Below are 6,673 nucleotides of genomic sequence, written 5' to 3'. Positions count from 1 at the left end.
TGAAACCAAACCATTATTGGTAACTGTCAGTATAAGATCAACACCCACAAGTGGTTTCAGCTGAAATCCCCAGAAACATTCACTCCTTGTGCAAACAGATAAATCATCCTTGTGATAGTTAATCAGGGTCCATTGGTACAGCATATTAAGGAAATAGTTTAACTGCTGCACTGCAAAACTGAGTGAACCAAATGGAACCAGTCTTTCAATGACATCTCAAGCTCTTCAATTACATGTCTACCTCTCTATAGCACTCAGTCATTCTTATTCAGTGTACTTTTTTCCAAGTAAACTTAAAGAGCGCATGGTTCAGCCACGCTTTCTGAAATGAATCTTTGTACAATGTTAAGGTGCATTTTTGAGGCCTCGGTTGAGGCAAACCACAAAAATCTCTGGCTAGTGCGCACAGATTGCATTGCACCACTTATGCCTTATTTTGTTTTCTTATTCTAATCATTTTAAGTAGTGTCCATATTCCAAGGAGAAAACAAGGGCCTTTTATCAGTCTCTCATGTTTCATTGTGCTTAAACTAGTCCCTAAAATGCTCTCAGTGTGCATGGCACACACCCAGTAACAATAACATCAAGATAATAGCCTTCATGATCAGAAAATGGACTGTTCTGAGTATGTATTGCTTTTTTGGCACGTCAATGAGAAACAGTCCACTACAGAATAACAATATTGTGGAATTGTTTTATTATTATTTCTCAGCCTCATAAATGGTTTCCTTGACAGTCATTGGCACACCTCTGGTTGACAAACGCCAATAACCGACTCAGAATGCAATCAAAGCCTAAAATCAAGACTAAATGGTTGGCATTTATATAGCACCTTTATTCAAAGTGCTGTACAATTGATGCATCTCATTCACCCATTCATACACACACTCACACACCAACGGCGATTGGCTGCCATGAAAGGTGCCAACCAGCTCGCCAGGAGCATCTGGGGGCCAGGTGTCCTGCTCAGGGACACTTTGACACAGCCCGGGCTGGGGATCGAACCGGCAACCCTCCGACTGCCAGACAACTGCTCTTACTGCCTGAGCCCCTAGATACGAGATACTGAAGCTTTCTTATACCTGCACAAATGAAGTGATTGAATACACCTGAAAATTCAGAAACAGCCGAGAAGTCAACTGTTGAATTACTTTTAGTCCCCTAAAATAGAGAGATAGATCATTAAATTTAATATAGCACTCAAAGCGCTTTACAGTGATGAGGGGGAAACTCGCCTCAACCACAACCAATGTGTAGCACCCACCTGTGTGATGCACAGCTGCAATTCTTGCGCCAGAACACTCACCACACACCAGGTGTAGGTGAGAGGGAGAGGACAATGTTTTCGCCAATTGAATCAGGGGATGATTAGGTGGCAGGTTGAAAGAGCCAGAGTTGGGAATTTAGCCAGGACACCGGGAAAACCCCTACTCTTTGTGATTCATGGGACTTTAATGACGACAGTGAGTCAGGACCATGGTTTAATGTCCCTTTCAAAAGACGGCGTCTCCTACAGCACAGTGTCCACATCAGTGCACTGGGGCATTGGGGATAATTTTACCAGAGGGAAGATCACCCACTATTGGCCCACCAACACCACTTCCAGCAGCTGCTTAGTTTTTCCCAGGAGGTCTCCCATCCAACTGCTAGCCAAGCCCACATCTGCTTAGCTTCAGCCATTCGGCAGAAGCTGGGTGCATGATGGTATGGCTGCTGGGGGTACTATGTATAAAAGGGAATGCAATTCCTACATGGATCACTCAATATGGATGTACCCTCAAATTAAAGTGACCGTCTGCATTTTAACCTCATATTCATTGTTTTGTTTAAAATCCAATTGGCTGTCGTAGAGCCAAAAGGATGAAAATTGTGCCACTGAAGAAATACTTACAGACTGCACTGTATTTAGTACTTTGTTGCAAATCTTTTGCATTGGATGACTACCTGAAGGTTATGACCAATACACATTGCCAGGTGCTGGTTATCTTCCCTGGTGATGCTCATACATACCCAATCCATAATACTACCTTTACCGAAACCAAATGGTATGCTTTGGATCGTGAGCACTTCCATTATTTCTCCACACTTTTCACTTTCCTTCACTTTGATATAGGTTAATACTGGTTTTGAGACTTACCAGTGGTTTGCATCTTTCAGTGAACCTTCTGATGTTTTTCTGGTGTAGTCTTCTCTTTATGGTTGATTTTGACACATCTGTGCTTTGCCTACATTCTGGAGAGTGTTCTTGATCTGTTCAACATTTGAATATAGTTTTTTTTTCCTTCACAATTGAAAGTACTCTTCGGTTATCCACTACAGTGGTCTTTGTGGTCTACTTTGTTGGTTGCAATTGCTGGGCTCAACAGTGCATACTTTCTTCATAACACTATACCAAACAGTTGTTTTTGACAGCTGTTTTTGTCTCTGATCAGTATATTTATTCTTATTTTTCTACCCCAAGACAGCCTTCTTTACTTTGACTGACATTATTTGTTCCTCATGTTGAGAGACAGCAGCAACAGACTCCAAATGCAATGCCACACCTAAAATCAACTAGACCTTTTCTCAGCTATTTTACTCATGAATTAATGATGCAAAGGCAGCTAAGAAACCAAAAAACAAGAAACAGCTAAGCAGCCAATTGTCCAATTGTACTTAAATGGGGGCCTGTGCATAAAATTCATATATGGTTCTCCTGATGGATGTAAATTCATGTAAATTAAAGCTGACAGTCTGCATTTCATATACATTTCAAATACAATGTGCTGGAGTACAGAGCCAAAACAGCAAAAGTCAGTGTCCAAATTCTTATGGACTGCACTGCTTGCAGCAACGTGCTTGTTAGCAGTGCTGATGGTCCTGGTTAAATCCTGTCATTGCCATGGTCATGTTCCATCACCACACCAGAAAAACATGCACATGCCCACTCCTACACCCACTACCCATAACCTGATTTACACTATGCTGATAATGCAATGCACTTACTCATGCAGTGTAGCACATCAGTATCTACAAGCCCGCTGAAAGACAGAATACAAATCCATTCGAAAGAAGAAAAAATGGAAAGTTTTTTTTTTGACATGCCTAGTTTATTTATACTTGTCGAAATTGGCATTGTTTTCAGACCAGATGATAAACAGCGCTATGCAAAAGACAGGAAGGGCCTGCGTGCGTAGTGGCACAAACAAAGCACGGAGTAATATAAAGTGCTCCTCTCCTGTTCCCCAGCTCTCTCCGCTGACAGGATTGTATTTAGCCAAAGCTTGACGGGCCCCTCCAATTGCAAGGCAGAGAACAGGCTAATAATAGACAGAGCCCACTCTTAGAGGACTAATGTTCAGCAGGGAAAGATTCACCACGAACGGTGAGTCAAGCAACAGGCTTAAGAGCCACATTTATAGCTCAGGTCATGATTTCGGGAAATTAATATGTTTATTGGGTGCCAATGTGGGTCTTTTTAAGTGTAATTTTGTTTCGAAATCTCTGCCTTTCACAGTGAGACATCTGTTTTTCGGGTAACCCCCCTTTCTCTGAGATGGAAAGCAGGAGAACTACTGCTAATGCGTGATCGGAGCTTGAACTTTACAATGAGTCTGATGTCTTTGATTTTCAACTGACATGGCGTGTCTCTAAATTTATATCTTTTGTTTTCTGACCGAGCATTGTTGGTGCGGTTCCAGTGGGACGAACAGCTCTGTGGTCATGCCGTGAAACCGTGGAAGGCAGGCCACTTATTTCAACCCCACCAAACCGCGGCATTCCACCCTGGCTATCCGAGCCCAATTCTTCTGGAGTTTTGCAATATATTTATATATATTTTTAATCGGTCCTCTTCCCCACAATGTGTTCATATCCTCACTACAGTCTCTGCCAGATGCACCATCAGCAAGGGCAGTCTTCATGAGAATGCTCAACTTTCATTTGGCTCCTATCTTTCTGGGAAAGCAGTGGAAAATAAGAGATCTCTGTGGAAGTCGATGTCCATTGACCGCATTGCTAATAAACTTGTAGCATCAGCTGCATTGCCTCCCAGAAGAGAAAGCCTGACAAGGGCGAGGCCTAAACTCATGAATGGACTGAGGGTGACCTGCTTTCCCATGTGATATTCCTCAGAGATTTATTGCTTTTTCTATCTTCTCTGACTCTGGGCTTAAGTCTGTGTTGACTTCAAACTCAGATTGCATTAAAAATTCACTTCTGGGAAACCAAGATGTGTGTGCCCAAAAAACCTACCAAAATGAAAAGAAATATTAGCGCCAACGACTATATTGCTATGTTATCATTCACAATATATCCCACCTGTTAGCTTTGCTGTGTGCTTGGAGCTCACTGTGGATTATTCAAAAAGCTGCAGACATACACACACCAGGAGAGTGATCTCATCAAGCAAGTCTCTTTGACCTTTTTTCCACCTTTACATCACCGTTGCCCTTTGGCCTGAAAAAGAAAAGGCCACAGAGCTTGCTTGAGATCCTAAAGGCCGTGACCCGTACATTTTTCACCAGGTCAGGATTGAAATTCTGCACATAGCCATTTACTAAAACATTGTAAACAAGTAAAAGATTGCTAGAACTCACACACATACTTTATATGACACAAGGGCTGAACCCTGATAAGCAGCAAATGCAGTAGTGCCAATGTTTACCTACATTTTCAACTACCGAGCACTTCCTCCATTTTCTATTTGAATATGAAGCAGATAAACCAAAGTAATACATTTCCATGAGAGGTATGCATTCTTTCAGCTTCTCACTTTTTAAAATAATATTGACGCATATTAAACAGTATTTTATCATTTGGCTCGTTTCATTGTTGGCAATGTGTTCTTCCATTGAGGTTATGCAAACTACAGTTTGTGGATAAGGTGCCATGTGTGCATTGATAAAGGGCCATTTTCTCTGTATATAATCTTAATCTTACACAGGGCCTTGAAGGTAATTAGTGAATGGGAGATTACAATAAAACGGACTCCTCCAGCCAGATTATTTTATGTGCATATTTCCACATTTCCTGGTTTCAGTGAGTCACAATCTAAGGGGTTGTAAAATGTTGACACATTAGGTTGGATATATTTCCTGCTCATTCTACATAATGTGATTGTGTCCCACCTATCAGGGAATACAGGTTTGTTTACCGGCCTTCAGTAAATTCCCAACTTTGTGTCTTCGCAGTATGTGTGCTCAGTTTTAGTGCCCCATAGTTTCACCCCATATTTTTCCACAAATTATTATTTCAAATTTATTCAGTGACTTCCTTGAACACAGGTTTGAAATTTTCTGAAAAGTTTGGCGAAACAGTAGCTCTGTGTTTCTCTGTGGCTCAGTCCGTGCGTGCCTTGCCCATCTCAGGGGAACTTGTGCTATTTTCAGAAAAGCAAATCAGGCCTTGTTTTAGTCTCTGGCCTTTTCTGACAGCTTTCCTTCATCCCTCTTCAATTATACACCTTGAGGCCTCAGCACAATGACAAAAGCAGGAGAGAGTGCCAGGGTTTCAAATATTCACTGGCGCTTTCCCTCTCTCTCTCACTCACTCTCTGAATTTTCAAAAAAGGGTGAGTTTCAATGGCTGATGTGTTCCTATTCCCCCCAGTCTTTAAATATTCACAAAACGAATGGAGCAGGTGAAAAGCACAGCAGTGTACATCGACATGATCATCTGGTTCTTAGTTTTATTTTTTTACCAAGGCTTTAAGGCAGATAAAATTATACGTGTATTTCAGTCGGGAACCTTGCCTCTGAATGCTAAGAGAAACCATCTGAATCCCATATTTTTCTAAGAGAAACCAATTCTCTGTGAAAGATGTAAAGAATCTATTCCCTGAGCAATACAAAAAGCCATTTAAATGTTACTAACCTCTTCCACCATATGAAGTATAAAGGAAAGGAGTTACCTTTTTTGTAACTATTATGATTATTTATTTATTTACAAATGAAGCACCATATTCATAAAATAGTTTGTTAGTTAATGTACATAGATCCTGATGATTATACTTTACTGAGGATGATGTGATTTTAAAATAATGTATTAATTTAAATTAATAAAATTAACTAATTAATTTATGGAACTTCCTTGTCTCTTAACTGGATAGTACAGCTGTTGAAATAATCCATCTTTTGACCAATCATTTTACTGATCAGACAAGTAGGAATGTTGACTGACCAGTCAGCACACAGAATCAGAGTAGTCAACTTTATTAGTCACAGTGATTTGAAAATGTTATTATTATTCTTTTTTGTATAACCACAGTAGTGGTTCCATAATTCAAATCATATACGTATACATACACCATTCATTTCTACTCATTACCTGAATCCACAAATCCCATCTTCTGTGAATTACTGCCCTGCCATAGAGTTTTATAACATAATTTTAGCATGAAAGATGTAACGACAGAATTCCCCATCTATCATGCTGCCTAATAAATGTGAATAATGACTATATATTACCAGTGCAGACAGAGCATTCTTTAAGAAACAAATCAATTTTGAGGGGACTCAAAAATGATTTTATTGATATGTGCTAAATTACGTGGCAATCATTCATAATAATTAATCTGAGGTTATTGAAACAACTAAGAGGAATCAATTTAGCCCCAGACGCTAATAGGCAACTGGAAGTTATGCTGTGTAGGGCACTCCAATTGAGAAGCACTACAGCTTGTTTTGCTTCTCTG

The sequence above is a fragment of the Conger conger genome, chromosome 7 (assembly GCF_963514075.1).
Source record: "Conger conger chromosome 7, fConCon1.1, whole genome shotgun sequence".
Classification (NCBI taxonomy): domain Eukaryota; kingdom Metazoa; phylum Chordata; class Actinopteri; order Anguilliformes; family Congridae; genus Conger; species Conger conger.
The sequence above is the reverse complement of the archived record's forward strand: the minus strand, read 5'-3'. Positions refer to the sequence as shown.